Source organism: Alexandromys fortis, unplaced genomic scaffold, assembly GCF_014885135.2.
Source record: "Alexandromys fortis isolate MF-2015 unplaced genomic scaffold, M_Fortis_MF-2015_v1.1 scaffold_135, whole genome shotgun sequence".
In the NCBI taxonomy this organism is placed as follows: domain Eukaryota; kingdom Metazoa; phylum Chordata; class Mammalia; order Rodentia; family Cricetidae; genus Alexandromys; species Alexandromys fortis.
This window is the reverse complement of record NW_026068036.1, coordinates 2,970,494-2,988,608: the sequence shown is the minus strand read 5'-3', so window position 1 is coordinate 2,988,608 and position 18,115 is coordinate 2,970,494. Positions and strand designations below refer to the sequence as shown.

The 18,115-nt window shown below is 39.3% G+C and overlaps 1 protein-coding gene across 1 annotated transcript in view; it reads left to right on the top strand.

Annotated features, from left to right (window-relative positions):
• Window positions 1-330: 330 nt before the first annotated feature.
• The window catches only part of Hnf4g (hepatocyte nuclear factor 4 gamma), a 143,867-nt gene continuing 126,082 nt past the window's right edge, over window positions 331-18,115 (top strand). Inside the window, exon 1 of the mRNA XM_050165052.1 lies at window positions 331-573. The gene's annotated coding sequence lies outside the window, so the exon portion shown is untranslated. The remainder of the gene's footprint in view (window positions 574-18,115) is intronic.

Below are 18,115 nucleotides of genomic sequence, written 5' to 3'. Positions count from 1 at the left end.
AGGAGATGGAGAACGGCCAGCTAGGGTTGGAGGCGTCAGGCCTTGATGGTCCTCTCCCTGCTGGATCTCAGAGCGGCTGTGGCTGTCACTGAAGGATGACTGCGAAGGCCCCGACGGTCGCTGCGGTAGTCCCTAGCCCGCAAGCCCTAGGGCTCGGGAACCGGGAAATGAGCTCGCCCGGGCGGAGGCTGCCTCGCTGCTTTCAGTTTTCATTGAGGCTCGCTGGTTACTGTTTAACATCCCCACCCACGTTTCAGTTTGTTTAGTAAATTGATCTCACTGTGAGAGTCAGGCCCCGGCCCTGTCGCCATTGAGCAAAGCTAATATTCTCCCGGCATATGGTCCCCCAAAATCTTTGCTAGAGATCCTGGAAAACAAACAAACAAAACAACAAAATCCCTGGGCCACCTCTATCGGAGCCCCACCCCAACTCCCGGCTGGCTGCAAACTTCCTGGCCCCAGGACGGTGCTCCGTGGGACACCGCGGTCAGGGCGGGTGGGGACCTACTGCTGGGATGCGGCTCAAGCCGCGCAGCTGAGTGCGACGCGGGAGCTCCGGAGCCGCTGGCGTGGGTGAGTCGCTCCGCCCGCGCCCGGTGCCCGGGGATAACCCACTTCACGCCCGGCTGCTGTCTGGCACCGGGAGTCTCAGTTTCCCCAAGAGAGCGGTTGAGAAGCTGAGCACCCAGAACCCTAGGCCTGATATTATGCAAAGCAGACCAGTTCACCCTAGGCCTTTTTCAGCCCAGGTGGACTGAAGAAAGGCTGGAGGATGCCGGAGTTAAAGAAAGGCCAAGTCCTTGGCCTTGGAGAAGGAAAATAGAAGCTGCATTTGTTTGGGTGTTGAGAAAGCTTTGGTAGCTGTCCCTGGTCACGTGATTCCAAGAGCTGTTGGTGGCGTTGGGGGAGTTTTCTGGGGTTTGGGGGTCTTTGGGTACTAGCTAGAGCACGTGACTGGATATTAACGGACAATAAAGGTGTGAGGATTAGTGTTGGTGCAGAAGCATCCCCTGACCCCATGGCCTTTGCTTAAGTATGTTTCCATATATTCTTTCAGACATTTGGGGATGAGGCACCTTCTTCTACTGATGCTTTTGGGGACAACTATGCAAGTCAGTAAAAGTGTCAGTTTCTTTGGGAAGATTTGACCTATTAGATGATGAGTTAAACCTCATTTGGGTTAAGTGACAGTCATTCAATGTCTAATGGGAAAAAATCAGTATGTGAGAAGATCTTAGAGCCCACTACCATGATCCCTACCCGAAGGGATGTGTTAAGGGAGTCTGCAAACTGAGCTCATATATGCATCTCCAATATGCAAAACAATCCCAGTTTTCATCCGAAGATAAGAGCTGGAGAACACAAGCGAAGGAGCTTATCACCTTGTGGGCTAGTCTGCAAATTGAAAGCCTCAGTGATGGCAGCATTTTCTGGTTTTGGCTTTAGTTACTTTATCCAGCTTGACAACTTATTTTACACATGACTTATTTCTTTTCAGAAGCATGTACTATTCCTCCACTTTGGCTGTCACTATTTGTTCGTAACCCTCTTCCTGCTCTGCCCCTCACCAGCTTCGTCTGTCTCATACTTCTGACTCAAGCATCTGAGTTCCTGTGTCTGAACTAAGTCAATGTTGGATTCCCTTGGTTGCACATCAAGTGATGGGATGGGAGGCATAGGAATTGCTGATAAGTTAGTCACTGAGCTCGTGAAAGCACGAAGGAAATAATAGCTATTTACATTCTCCTTGCCAGTCCTCTCATTCTTCATTTGTGGCTCTACAAATATGGGGATATTCTCAGCAAGCTGTAGGAAGGCACAACCCTGAGCCAAGATGTCACTGTAAAGATTTTAAGGGACTATTTATTCTTCGATTGTGGTTATAGGCTTATGGATCAGTACAAGTTAATTTTAAAGATTGTTATTTTTAAACACGTACTCAGCACGCAAATAATAACTGTATTCAGAGTGTCCCATTATTAAACTTCAAAACTGACAGATTTTCAGCAATAGAGTGCCAGCATCTTAAACATTGGCACATATGTATATATATGTACATATATGTATATATATGTGTATATATATAACAACATATATAGTGTTGCAAGCTCAGTAAGTTATTTCCAGTGGAGTACTTCATTACTTTGAAATTCTTTGTTATTTTTATAAATTCCAGAAATAACACTAGTTTGTAAAACAACAGGCAATTTATAGTAAAATATAAAGGGAATGTCTGTCCTGTTGTATATGGAGCCTTTGTTGACATTGGTTTTGTGTCTCCATTTATGTGTACAGATCATTAATGTTGAATTGCTTCAAAACTGAATAATGATTCATATTATATTGAAGTACCTACCCTAAACTACCTATGCCTCAGTCACTGGGTACCAATTTTTAAGATGTTGTCAGTGTCTAGTTGAAAATTGCTTGTCAGTTTGGAGATTACCAAGTTTGGAGATTACATAGACCATCCCTGGTTAGGTGAGTTCAGGAGTTTGAAAATTTTGCTTTGCAGGTTAAAGAAAGAAAGATTAGTAAATTTTGGAATGCTGTTCCCAAGGCTGGGGATGTAGCATCATAAGGGTAGAACACTTCCTAGTAGGCCCTATGTCTGCAACAGCACCATCGTATTTTGCCCTCATAAAGGATGCTCTTGTGTTTATGACTATTCACCCAAATACAGGTTCCTGATACGTGACAATTTCTACGTCCCAGGCACCATTGATAGCTGGAAGTAGCTATGATCTGTGTAGCTATTGAATGCTATGCTTGTTCATAAATGATTACTATAAAAGATTACTATCCATGTTCCTAAAAGAGGACTAACATCCTAGGGTTAAGGAATACTTTTAGTATACTTTTTTCTATTTAGTCCTCTTCATCTTCTTCTCTTCATCTTTTCTTTTCTACTTCTCCTTCTCCTTCTTCTGCTTTTTTTCCAAAAAGGATCTCATTTGTTCTCCACTGGCCTGGCCTTCAGATAGCTCTGATGATGACTTTGAACTTAGGAATCTTTCTGCTTCTATCTCTCCCTTTCTGGGATTGCAGGTGTGCACCATCATCCCTGATGTAGGCAATGAGGGAGGGTGAACACAGGGTTTTCTTTAAGCTAGGCAAGCAATCTACACAGTGAGTGAGCTATATTCTCAGCTTTCTTGTTTTTTTACATACAGGGTAGCCCAGGTTCACAGAGATTTTTTCTGTGCTGCAATTGCAGCCACCATGCCCTGCTGAATTCTTTAAAAACTATGTGATCAATTTCCAAAAGATGGGAGTCTTCAAATCTGGCATGCCAGAATGTCTTTGATAATCCTACCCCAGGAGATAGTGATAAGAAGGGCTAAGCCCTCAGGTGACTTCTTCAAAGCTATGGAGTGACCTCACTGGTGACCTTGGTAGAGCATGAATGCTGGGTTATCATAGCCTTTTCCATCATTGCACCTTAAGAGTGTCGGCCTTAAATTCCTCACTTTGTACCATTCCTTCAAAGGAATAAACATGGGAGTGAGGAGAGAGTTCCATTGATGAAGATCTTGCCACACAAGCATGAGGATCTGAATTTGCTCCTTAGAACCAATATTGAAAAACCAGGCATTGTAATGCAGACTCCCATAATCTCAACACAGAGGATGCAGAGAAAAGTGGATACCTGGCATTTCTGTTCCAGGCAGTCAGCCCTAATCTGTAAACCCCAGGCTGAACAGAGACTGTGACTCAAAAACGCAGAGTGGAAGGTGCCTGAGAAGCAAACGCTATGTTTGTCCCCTGGTCTCCATTCACACACAGAAGTGGATGCATAAATATATAAATATGAGCTCCTATATATAAGTACACATAGAAATCAAAGAACTACATATTTATAAAGAAGTTACCCCTTGTGGGGAGGAACAGGTGGTTATAAGGTCATGCATACTTGTAGCTGTGAATCCGTCTCTCCTTGGAGGGAATTATCCTCTTCTTTGTCAACCCTGCCATCCATTCATGCACAGGCATGTGTGTTTTATACATATGAGTTACTCCATAGCTGGATCAGTTAAAGAACCAAACACACACACACACACACACACACACACACGCATGCACACACACACACACACACTTTAATTAATATTGAGTTCTTAATGAATAGGTGATATTGTTCTAAGTCATTTTCATTTATTTTTCAGATCTTAGGGCTAATTCTGCATAATCAGTATTAATTTTCTATTTATTTTACTAACAGTACAAATAAAGCAGAAAGAAAAAAGTTGAGTATGACATTCGCAAGGTGAATTCACATACTGCCATGTGGCTCTGAGCCAAAAAGCAACCCTGAATGTTCCACATAGCCATCCAGTTGTTGAAGCCACAGATGTCCTCAAACAAGGAAGTGAGGGCTGAAACCTTGGTGCCACAGGCAAAGCCAACTTCCCCTGTTCTTGGTCTGGGAAGGTACATCTAGGTCACCAAGCATAGGTGAGAAATAGCATTTAAGTCACCAAGCATAGGTGAGAACTAGCAACAGACCTGTGCCTGATGTGTCATGTGCAAAACTCCACACTGCCATTCTTGGGTACTGATGTAAGTGGCCCAACATGCTCTTGTCCACTCCCCTCAAGTATACCTCAAAGAGCAGCTCTACCCATACTTGTCAGCCTGTGCTTTAAGAGGCTGTGGTGAACTGTGTTTGCGCTTTGTGTGGTAGAGTCAGCTGATGGTATGGAGTGCTCCATCCCTCTGACTATCTTTCATGTGATCATGGTGGCTTTCTGTAAGTAGTTCAAAATGTATTTCAAATGTATTCACAATGGAGGGCAAAACTATTTGTGATATTTTTGTTGTTTTGTTTAGCTTTGTTTTTTTTTTGAGGCAGGTTTCTCTGTGTAACCTTGAGATTAGTCTGCCTCTGCCTCCCAAGTGCTGGGATTGCAGGCATGTGACACTGCTTCAATTAGCAACAGTCTTTGAAGATATATATATATATATATATATATATATATATACATATATATGTATATATATAATGTATTTATGTGTGGTTGTGGGGAGTAGATATGTGGAAGCCAGAAAAGGGTGTCAGATTTGTTGGAGCTCGAGTTACAAGTATCATGAACTCACTAATGTTGGTGATGGGGAACAAAACCTGGTCTTCGGCAAGGACTGTGTGCTTTTTTAGCAGCTCAGTCATTTTTTCAGCCCTGATTTATATTAAATCATTAAATGTTACTTATTTTTATTTGCTTTTGCCTCAGAGATTGTTATTTGTATACAAGCAAACAAAGGACATATGGCTTTAGCAATCTTTGGACCCCTAAAAACCTGGCCAAGCTATCTGACAAGCCTTGGAACTCCAGTGATGCCTGCATAGACTGTCTCTTTGTTCACAGAACTTTTGGCTTTCAAGTGGGAAAAAAATTTACCCCAGCATAGTTCATTAGTTTGGAATATGTGTTTGGGCTTTGGCATGACCTGTGTACAAATCTCAGTTGTGTAGAGAACAAGTCACTTCATGTATGTGTGCATCAGCTCAAAGAATTGTGTTCTGAGAACCATATTTTCTTACTCTCAAGTTATGTGTGAATTCTTACATCATTGATATGAGGTACTTTATTTTTCGAGGAGCCATACTCAGTTATAATAATAAAAAAAGTTGGCAAAAATCTAAGTAGTATATCTCCATCTGTTCTGACTATGTTGGGTCAGATCATCCAGACCTGGTTACTTAATTTTTCAAAGTATTTTGCAACTTCTGTGTTTACATTCTACACTGTACATGGTAGGATTTTTTCTTTCTTCTTTTTCTATGAAATTTGTGGAATGTGTAATTTAAAAATATTATACTTCCTGGGCTATAGAGATGGCTGGGTAGTTAAGAGCTATGTCTGTTCTTCCCAAAGACCTGTGTTCAACTCCTAGAACCCGGCAGCTGACAACTGAATTCCTGCTCCAGGAGATTCAATACTCTCATACAGACATACATGCCAGCAAAACACCAATGTACATAAAATAAAAGTTAATAAGTCATAAAAATTTTAAAAAAATATATTGTTCTTTCTTATTTTAGCTATCATGGTTATGGTTTGCAAATGAAGCTGATTAGTATTAATTTAGAAATAAGTTATAGGCATAGTACCAAGGGCATAGAAGGCAAATAGAAAGAAAAGTTGCCTAGAAAGCAAACAGAATTTAGTATCCCCACCCTCAAACATAAATAATCTACTGGGAAGACAAACATATGCAGTAGTCAGGATGGAACATAGGGTGTAATTGCCATAAAGCTGTAGAAAATGGAAGCGAAAATGCATTTAGTTTGGATCATCTGGAAAGATTTCATGGAGGAATTAATTCTGTTCTGATTAGAACTTGTTGGGGAGAATCAGAAAAGTGTTGGATGCCAGGAGATTTTGCCTGGAGGGGAAGTTGAAGTATATGTTGGGGGAACCCAGAACCACAGGGTGGCAATAGTGAACCTGGGTGACAATGATTGCAACTAGTTGGCTAGTTGAAGGAAGCCATCAAACTATTTAGTAGATTGGATGTTGACTAGTTTTTAGATTGACAGCATTTTGGAGGATGGATGATACGCGCGATATGAGACAGGGTGAAGAGTTCGAAGCTTCAACCAGATGTAAGATGGTGCATTGGTGATTAAGAGATAAGGGTGGTGTTTAGACCACGAGAGAGTAGGAGAGGCTGAAGCCTGCAAGGAACAGCATTCTCTAAGCTTGTGTAGGCTCAGGGTACGGAATTCTGCTGGCTTTCTAGGCACCTAGTCTTTCTACATGTCCTTCATGCTGCTGGTACTGTCCCTGTGACTTAACGCTTGCCACATCGATGTGGCCTGCTTCAAGAGTAACGAAACACTTAATTGAGCGTGGTCATCCCAATTGTAGTGTTTCAACTATTGTTTCCCTACATGGGCTCATGGTAAAATTTGATCTGTTCAGCAAAGCTGAAGTTTATTCTGTCGTTCATGAAAGATGTCTCATATTTACAAAGAACGTTGTTCACTATTTTTTGGTTAATTTTTAGCTAAGTAATTTTTATTTCCAACAAGAATTTTTATAACTGGCAAAGGCTGCCTTTTCTGAGCCCTAGCAGCCTAACCAGTTCTAAGGTAACAGAGCCCCGTAGGAAGGAACTCTCCTCTGCTGGAAACCGTGTGTTAATCTCCTCATGTGCTCACTAAAAAGGCTGGCCTTCCATCACCGGACCCCTCGTAATGTGGCCTGGAATCGCTACAAGCACGGCTCTCTCTGTTTGATATCAATTAGTTGAGGTAGAACGGTTCGTTTAGCTCCTCTGATGCACTGCGTTATCATGCGCCATCAGAGGTGACATTTCTACCAGGTGGAACGCTCTTTCGCCAGCCGCCACTGTCTCACCTGATTCCATCCTTCCAAGCGAATTGCCACTTCCGTTTCAAGTCTTTGCTTCCAGGCCACTTTAAACATGTTTCCCCACTTCTCACTCCCACATGTCATGTTAATTGCAGCTTGTTCTTTCTCTGGCCTGTTAATTTTTAACTTCATAAAGCATGGTGGTTCCATGTTTGATGACCATCAACTGGATATTAGGTCTCTGATCACAGGGCCTATCATTAGGAACGCCTGCCCTTTGGGGTGGGTGTTTATTTGAGACTTTACTGACTGAATGTGGACCTGTACTGAGAAGCGAAGTGACACATTGATCACGAAAACGAACCATGTATTGAGAGACTTACTTTAGAGCACGGCCTGCTATGTTGTGGGTTAAGCCATGGTCATCGTCTAGGTTTCTCATGTCTGGGGGGAATACACATAAGATAATTACCAGTCACTGAGATGTACAAAAGAGTTGAGTACTGGAAAAATATTACAGATACCTGGTGCGAGGCCCATTAACTCTTCTTGAAAGAACTCACAAAGAAATGGTGCGTGTATTATAGATTGTTGTGTTCACTAAAATACCTGTTTAAAAATAAATTTCTGTGAATTGTGACTTATATACAAAACCTTGTAACCATTCACACAAGGAAAATAACAAACATTTCTGCATCCTTACCCTCAAATCCATCCCCTGTACCCCCAGGCAGTCAGCATCCTCTGCCACTCCCAGCAACCTAACCTGAACTCAGTCCAGTGCTGCCTATTCCAGAATACCATAAAAAGGGAATCAAGACGTATGTAGGCTTCTGTGTTTGTTTCTTTATATGTTTGAATTTATTACAACAATTGTGAGATTTATTCATGTTGTTATATCTGGCAGCATTTTCTTTCTTTGGGGGAACAAAATCCCAGATTTATGAGGTATAATTGACATGTAATAAAGTGCATATATTCAAAGTACATAGTTTGAAAAACCTTGTCAGGTATATACACACCGTCACCACAATAAAGATAGTATGTCTAACACGCCGATAGCTCTTTCATGCTATTCCTTACGTAAGCCCTCCCTCCTGTTGGTCTCCTAGTGTGTCTACTTTCCATCTTTGCCATTAGCTCGCCTGGCCTAGGGTCTTGCACCCAGGAGATCCTACAGTGCCGTCTCTACTTGGTTTCTTTCATGCACATTAGTAAGTTCACTATGTTCATTATAAGCGTCAGTAGTTCAGTTTTAAAGTTTATGCTGACCAGCATGACGTCCCGCAGAAATGCCACAATTTGTTTGTTTAATCACTTGTTGGTGAACATTGGCTCCTTTCCAGTCTTTGGCTACTTCAAATAAAACCACTATGGACATTCTTGTACAAAGTCTTTGTGTGCACATCTGCTTTTGTTTGTTTCATAAAATTCCCCAGGAGTAGAAAGTGGTTCTTACATAACAAATCATTTGTTGGGTTCCAGAGTGAGAGCTAATGTTTTATATTCTAATGGAGATCACTGGAGATTTACAGAGTCTTCGCATCCTGACAAACCACGAGTATGCATGGCCTTGAATTTAGATATTCTAGAAGCATGGTGTGATGCTTCATGTATTTTTCAGATCTCTTCACATGAATTAATTCTGATTAAAAGTAGGATTTGGCATAAAGAAAAAGACAGTTGCAAGTATTACCAACGCAAGTGTGAATAACACATACAAATGGGAAAAAAATAAGGTCTGTTTTATGAAGCTACAAAATGCAGCAAAGGGGGAAATAGCAGTAGATGGCATGTTTAAAAGTATAAGGAGATTGAATATCAAGACCTTTACATAGCATCCTATAGAGTCTAGACTTGTTTCTGTGAGCAGTGATGCAAAGCCATCAGTATAACGGTACTGAGAACAGGAACTGAGCTTGAAACTTTATAGAAGTCCTTCAAATGCACAGTCAATATTAAGCAAGTTTTTGATTCTGTGTTCTCTCTCTCTCTCTCTCTCTCTCTCTCTCTCTCTCTCTCTCTGTGTGTGTGTGTTCTGTCTGTCTCTCTGTGTGGGCGTGTGTTTGTAAACATTTAAGGACATATGCAGACAAGAGACATGGTTTTTAATGTCTCTGCTCAAGAAGGTGCACTGCTGTATTTGGAAAATGAAAATTCACAGTTATCAATGAATGGTTAGGGGGAAAAAACCCCAAACCCCAGAGATATTCTAGCTGCTGTTTATTTTTGTGGTTGTTTTCTTTTTTAAGTGTCTTTTGAGGAACAAAGTGAAATCAAATATGATTGTTAATTGGTGAAGTGGAAAAAGCAACAGTACAACCAAATCTTCTGTTTTTAGAGTGCTATTGGTGTTTGCATCTCACATGGAGTTTGGAGAGCTCACTTTTTCAAACAGTGGTTTGGTTCAATACATTTTGTTGACATTTTTCTGCTCAGGGCCTTGACTTCTCTGCCCACACTGGGCCTGTGTTGCTGCACAATTTGTACCTCCAATGGCTGATGTCACAAGCCTGAAAAAGCATGTGCAGTTTGGAAAACAACCTCTCTCCTTCCTTCACGCACTCCCTCATTCCTTTCTCATTTCTCCCTCTGTCCTTCCCTCTTCTTTCCCTCCCTCCCTCTGCTGTTTTCTTCCTTGCACTTGGAAGTATCAAAGGCTTCTTATTTGCTACTTATCTTTTTTCTTGATGTTTTTAACTTTCATAGATTCTTTTCAAGGTAAAGTAACAAGGAGGTTATAATCCAGATGAAGTAAGTTAATTGCTCTCAGTGTAGGACTTTTTAGGCTGGAGAAAGGTCCCAGTGGTTAGGAGCACTGGCTGCTCTTCCAGAAAATCAGAATTTAATTCCCAGCACCCACACACCAGTTGAAAGGCATTCGTAACTCCAGGTTCAAGAGGTCAGATTCCTTCTGTCCTCTCAGGGCACCAGGCACACGTAACTAAAATACCTATATCCATAATATAAAATAAAAATGATTTTTTTACCTAGACTATAAAAATGATTATAAATTGATTATGTACAGTGTATCTGTATGTGTTACCATATGTTATTTATTATTCACACCTTTTGTGAAATCATTTAGTATACACATGTTAAAACTGGTCATGGATTAAATATATATTACTTAGACATTTGGGGATCATATAGATACTGGAATCAAATTGACTTAGCCTATATGGCACTGTGCACATCAGCTAACTTAACTGAACATTGCTTTGACCAGTGTAGTGTGAATTCCAAGTGGTCTTTATAATAAAAATCTGGAGTCAGATATAAGGGTTAATGCTGAAAGATCAGAGAAGTAGAGCAGCCAGCCACTAGTTCTTACCTCTACTAAATCCTCCGACTAACAGGGCAATCCAATCCTTACAGATGCTCAGGCTGAATGCAATGGACTTCTATTTCCTCCCACTTCATATTCCGCTCTCCACCCAGCCATCTCCTTTCCTGTCTCCACCTTCTTAATTTTGGAAAACGGCATGTGACTCCCAAGTACTGGGATTAAAGATGTGAGCCACCACAGTCTGACTCTGTTTCTTTTTGAGACCTGAAAAATCAATGTAGTATAGACCAGGGTGGCCTTGAACTCACAGAGATCTGTTTGCCTCTGTCTACTGAGTGCTGAAATTAAAGGTGTGTGCTGCCACTGCCTGGCCTCTATGTCTAACTAGTGTGGCTAGCTCCACACGCTGATCTTCAGGCAAGCTTTATTTGTTAAAGAACAAAATATCACCACACTTTTTTATTTTTAAAAAAGGTTATAACTGTTATAAAATATATACAATAACTATATACCATATTTATAGGAAATAAATAAGCAACAAAATCTAGCCCATTTGCATTTGACAAATTCAGACAAAATACTACATTATCTATCATACCTTGGTGATTCCAAAGACTTGTACCTAATTTACTTTCTATTCTAACTTACATTACCATCCAAAACTTTCTTTTGATTTTTCTCAACCATATACTCTTTATACCTCTTTAGCAAAATTTTTTTCTTAGTCTGGTAAACAAGGGAAACTATAATTATAACTATCTAGTCTTTAACTCCCCCTGAGACCTGAGAAAATAATATTAACTGAGTAAGTAGGAAGTAGAAGCAGGAGACTTCCAAAATATGTGAGAAATTACAGAAAAAGCTTGGATAGTCACTCAAGTGTCCTCTGTAAAATTGGCCATCCATCTTCAGCTTACAGGCCTAAAATATTCAATGGATTTTTCAATGAAGCAGGAATTTTGAAGGACTGTCCTACCTTGTCTTGGTAGAGATCAGCAGTCCTTTCTTTTGTGTCCTACTTGTCCAATTTTGACAGCATAATGTCAGCAGTCAAGGTAAAGGTGCTTTCTTGCTGAGTGGTTTACTTTTGCCATAAAGAAGGGAAACTCGTGGAGTTTCTTTGATGCCTATCATTTTTTGAAATAGATTGGTAATACCAGGAGCAGACATATCTCATTGTCATAAAAAAAGAACCTGTGTAATTAAAACATCTTAAATACCATATTCTGTATATCTCTGAAATGTTTGAAGATAATTTTTTTGTCTAACATTTATCTTTGTTTGCTCTTGAAAACAGTCCTAATATTACTACAAGTTTGATTATAATAGGTGACAAATTACTAATCGGAACTATAAATTTGTATTACATTGTTAAATGAGCTGCATAGGTACAATGCCTTGAATAAGAGTACAAATGTATATATAGGATGTTCTAGCAAAAATAGTGTTAAATTTGTATCAATATAAAAATCCATGTAAATGTAAAATATTTAAGACAATTAGTTGCCTTTTGGTTTCAAAGCAGATTCAATATTCTACTCTTATCCTATCTTATCTATATCCCCTTTTTTTTCAATACAGGAACTCTGAATCTAATCACCTTTGTTCAATTTTTCCCGACCATTATCAATAACCAAGAGAGAATAGACAATGGAGTATTTTGCCTGAATTTGTCAAATGCAGATGGACTAGACATTGTTGATATACATATTGCCTGTATATATTGTATATAGTTATATATAGTTGTATATACTTATATATTTATTTTTCTTAGTTATAGCCTTCTTTTTTTATTTTTTAGACAGAAAGGGGGAAATGTTTTGTTTATTCTTTAACAAATAAAGCTTGCCTGAAGATCAGAGTGTGGAGCTTGCCACATTACTTAACCAAAGAGGCCAGGCAGTAGTAGCACACACTTTTAGTCCCAGCACTCAGTAGACAGAAGCAAACAGATCTCTGTGAGTTCAAGGCCACCCTGGGTTATACTAGATTCACCAGGTCTCAAAGAGAAACAAAGTCAGACTGTGGTTGCTCACACCTTTAATCCAGTACTTGAGAGTCACATGTCTTTAATCCCTACACTAAGGAAGTGGAGACAGGAGAGGATATGGTTTCATAGAGAGAGGAATATAAGGCAGGAGGAGACCAGAGTTTATTGCATTCAGTCCAGGCTGAGGATTTGTAGGGACAGGATTGCCCCCTTGGTCTGAGGATTCAGTAGAGGTAAGAAGTACTGACTGATTATTCTGCTTCTATGTCCTTTCAGCATTAACCCCTATATCTGACTCAGAGTTTTTATTATTAATACCAATTAGAATTCAAGCTACAGTCCAGTGCAGTGTGATGAGACTTACTGGGCACTTAGAGCACCCAGTATGTCCAGCTAAAAGCAAATACACATACTCAATAAATATTGAGACTGTTTGTAATCTTTGATTCCTTATATTGAGTTAATATTCCCATGCTTGTATCCCTATTTTCACTGATTTGATATACAAACACACTACTATAATCATCAACTACTGTGACTAATTATTTTCTGTGTGTCATGCAGTAAAGTCCACACACATGTGCCCTTATATAATCTTTCTGCCAAGTTTACATGGAATAAATGGCAACTATCTCCATTTTAAAATGTAACCAAGAAAGAGATAGTCTCAGTTGCTATTTGAGATCTTATAGCCCGTATCAGGATTAAACATGATTCAAGACCCCTCGGCTCCATGGCTCATGCAGTTCAACTGATGATTTTAAAACATGAAATCAGTTCGGAAGCTGATTAATCTCTCACTTTTGTACAGTATCTTCTAAAGCTAAAACTGAAATAAAGTAATTTTACTTTCTTGTACTTTGTACCTTATCATTATTTATCTAAAATATGAATGGTTTTACTATTCTCATTTAAATGTATATTAATTTTCTGTCTCATTTTACACATGTTTGTTGAGATAGGATCTTGCCATCCTACAGCTCATAGCAACCCACAATCCTCCTGCCTCAGCCTCTCAAGTGCTGGGATTTAGGGCTGGATCATCTATGTCTGGCTTTGGAATTTCATTTATAAACAAATTTTTTGCAGACTGATTTCTGCAAAATGTTAGCATAGACTGCAAAACACCAATTTTAAGCTTTCAACAAAAAAACTAAATTTAGTATATCAGGAATAAAAATCATACTAGCCATATGTTTGATGAAATAAAATCTGATTCTTATGTAGTATGAAAACTTGTCTATGAAGAATTCCGCACAATGGGTTGAAACATTGTGAATATTCATTCAATTATAAATCATATTCAATTGTAAATCACATCCTCAGGGATCACAATGATTTGTTTAAATTTTCTTTGATTAGTAACTACTTAATCAAAAAACTTCCCAGGAAACAGTTTCAGTAGTGTATGTATATTGAACGCTGATTTATTTTCTTCATTTGGGTAATCAACACCTTTCCAAACAGAGAATGAAGCTACCCGAAAGTATCGTCAGCCTAGGGACACCGAGTGAGGAATGTGAATATCTATGTGTGCACACAAGGGTCACAGAGTCACGTTTTAGTTTTATTGCCAGGTAGTGGAGGGCATAAACTCCTCTCTTTACAGTCCTGTAATCTGAAAGTTCATGGTCAAGGCAACAGTAGGTTTTGTGTTTCTTTGAAGACCTCCTTCCTGGCTTTAAAGAGGACTGCCTTTACTTTGCAGGCCTCACAAGGTTGCCTCTGGGCCTGTGGGTCTGTGTTCTAATCTTCATTTATAAAAACAATAGGACTCACCCATATCACCTCCTTTGAACTCAATTACCTTGTTAAAGGTCCTATCTCCATAGACAGTCACTGTCTAAGGAAAGGATGTAGAAAGCTTTCTTTTAGGCCACCAACCAGCTCCAAAATCATGATGCAGAGACTTATTAGTTATGAACGCTCAGCCTTATCTTATGCTTGCTTGCCCCACTAACTCTTACAACTTAAATTAACCTATTTCTGTTCTTCCTTGTTTTGCCTTGGGGCTTTTTACCTTTCTTTCATTCATAATGTTCTACTCCACGTCTGGCTGGCTGCTGCTGACTGGCTGCAGGCGTCTCCATTGATTCTGCCTCTTTCTCCTCTTGTTCTCTCCTCCAGATATTAGATTCCTCCTATTCATTCTCTCTGATCCCAGCCGTACCTAATCCTCTACTGCCTAGCTATTGGCTGTTCAGATTTTTATTAGATCAATCAGGTGCCTTAGGTAAACAAAGTGAAACAGCAACACAATTCTACATAATTAAACAAATGCAACATAAACAAAATAACATCCCTTTACCTAATTATACAAATGTGTCATAAACAAATACAATACACTTTTATGTAGTTAAAGTAATATTCAGCAACAAAGGATCTTAGGACTTCCGCATATGAATGCTGCCCTCTCTCACCCTCAGATGACACAGTGCAGGAGACACTTTGCCCATATCTGCAGGAGAAGCACAAAGTGAGCTAATCTCAGTACCACTTCAGATATTTGAACCCTTCTTAGGCTATAAGTACTGATTTGTTTCAGATTATAAGTGAAATCAATCTAATTAAATATATGAACCCTAGAGCAGTTAGAGTGACCTCTGGATAGGTTTTCTTTGTACCCCATCCCAGATCCTTGTGTTCCTCACCACTGCATTCTGTACCCTTCTTTTTGAACAGGACCTCTTGCTAGATCAAAAGGCAAAACTGAAGTAGCTAAAAGATGACACCTAGGTTTGGGGTCATTATTAAGATATAAAAACATAGGGTCTCCAGTGAGCAACCCATTCATATCTGCTAGCTTTACCTAACATTTATGCGGATTGCTACTTCTGTATAATAACTCTTTCCACATTGGCTTGAGTGTGAGGGGTGCAGGGTTTAATCAAGAGGCAGCAGAAGGAAGTGTTGTAGCAGGTGTGTTTGTGTCACTGACCAGAAATCAGGCCGACAGCCAGAGCAGGGCCTACAGGAGGCTTCTTTTCTAGAGAAGCAGATTTAATGTGTCTTTCAGACTCTGAGTCCTTAGATAGGCCTGTCACCTTCTTCTTAATCTAAAGAGATGTATGCAAATAAAAAAGTTTTGAGTTAATGTGTACAAATATTTCCAGGCTGCTAAACTGCATCCCTGTTGAGCTCATGGAAGGTTAGATCCACAGAAGACCATCATCTGTAAAGCAAAGATCGTCAACCAACTGCAAGATTCCTTTGTGGGAATTTCTTGTTCTCTGATGAAAAGAGATGAAGTGTTAAAGCTACAGAGGGGACTTTTTGCGCTTGATGTTGGAGGTGAAACAGATTGCTTCAGTGTTTTTCAAGTATTTGTGTTAATTTCAGATGATTCACATGGCATGAAAACTCTTCAGCCCTCTTTGTCCCACAATTTCATGTTAAAAGTAAAGGCAGCTGCCAAGGTTGGGTGTTGGAGCCTTGTGGTCACTCCTATGAGTGTGTGTGAAAGATGGATGGTTGGTGGGGTGTGTATGTCTTTAGGTATCCTGCAGAAATAGTATAGGAACAGTAGTTAAGATGTTTAGCGCTAACTGATAAGTCTTGATTTGTGGCTTTTACATTTCTCTCAACTGAAGGTTTTCTTTTTTAAGCTGAGAACCGAATCCAGAGTCTTGTACTTAGAGACCACTGAGCTAACACCCACAAATCTACTTTTAAAGAGAAAAACATTCTATTATTTTTAAGTGTGTGTGTATATGTGTGTCCACAGAGGCCAGGAAAAAAAAGCACAGGATCTCATGGAACTGAAGTTCAAGATGGTTGCATACTGCCACATACATGTGCTGAGAACAAATACATGCTCTTAAACACTGAATCTTTTCACAAGTTCCTAAATGAAAAAGTTTCAAAATTGGATTATATTAAATATTTTAGACATACCAGTATTTTATCCATGTGTATATTCATATTGGCATACCCCACCAAATGTCCAGCTTTCTAAAAAATGATCGTGGCCTCCTGTCCAGGCAGATTAGCTTGTTGAGTACACTATGTTCTGTGGCTTTCTAGTTTCCTAGTGTGTCTTTACATGAATATATAAAAAGTAATTTACCAAACCTCTATTGTTAATCACTTACATTGTTAGAAATAAAACTGTCCTGCACATATATTACTCTCTTTCACTGGACCAAGGCTCATTTTGTTATTATGTTCCCAAGGGTAGAATTTCTAGGTCCTGTTGAGACACATATACTCAGCCAATCTTAATCTCTTAATATTTAAGGGTAATTTAAAGTATGAGTATAAACACTTCTATTTTGTGAGTTGGTAATGATACTATGCCATTATACAAAAAGGGAGAAGGTTATTTAGGGAAGTGATATCAAAATTGAATTTAGAAATTCAAACAGAATTTTAAATATGAATGTAAATATTTTTGTCTTATGAATTGGTAAAAGCATGCTCCCATTCAAAAGGGAAGGGGATTAAAGAATTAAGGAGAATAGAGTCGAGGCTAAAAATTCAAAGAATATATCCTTCTTGTTTTGGTCATTGAGTTTTGTAGGGATTTACAATACGCCCGAACTATGCAGTATTTGTTCTCATAACTATTTCCAAAGGGCTAGACTTTTATTATTATCATAATCTTTGCTTTGGTTGTTGTTGCCTTTCACCTCTATCCTCATGCATTTCTTTATGGCATTGTTTTTGCCTGTCCTTGCCTGGTCTCTTTCCCTACCTCCCCACCCCAACATGCTGTAACATTCCTCACTTAGTACTGAGCACACATGACTCACTGACAAACTGGTGTTTTTGCTAAGGAAGGAAGTGGGAACATGCCCTGCTGAGATGGTTACCATGAAATTCATAAAAATATCCAAATGGCCACCTAAGCACACCTATGATAATTCAGTACATTTTTTTTAATTCACTTACAAAAAACACTAAGTTTTAAGGAATTGAAGCTGTTCACCATAAGTTCAACTCAGTGTTCAGATCATTTTAGTATGATTTTTCTTAGATTATTTTGATGCTTCTTTTATATCCTGTCCTGTGCATCTGAACCAGGAAGTGAGCTCAAAAAAAATTCCTTTAACAGGCTGTCATGCACAGTAATTAAGCAGCTTTTATTTGCCAAGGTGTGCCAACAATAAATATTTTCTCCCTGGGACACTGACATTATAGTCAACGTGTGAAGCTTGATATTATTCAAGTGAGGCCGAAGGGATAGTGTTTCTATTATGCAGCTCTTCATGGAGGATCTCGGTTGTTTAGTGCAGAGTAGGGGAAGAAGAACCGTTGGCTGAGCTCTGGGGAACTCTCACAGCGTTTGGTGTGGTCCTTGAAGGGTTTAGAATTAAGACAGCATCATAATGCCATTTCCAGGGACAATGAAAGACAGAAGAGGAGTGATTAGATCTTAGTGTGAGATAATAATCAGATTAAACATTTTTCATATCGCTGTGATTATATTTTTTTTGTTTTTTATTTTATTTTTTTTCATTTTTTTTTATTTTATTGAGAATAAGAAAAAAAAAAGTTTCCGCCTCCTCCCAGCCTCCC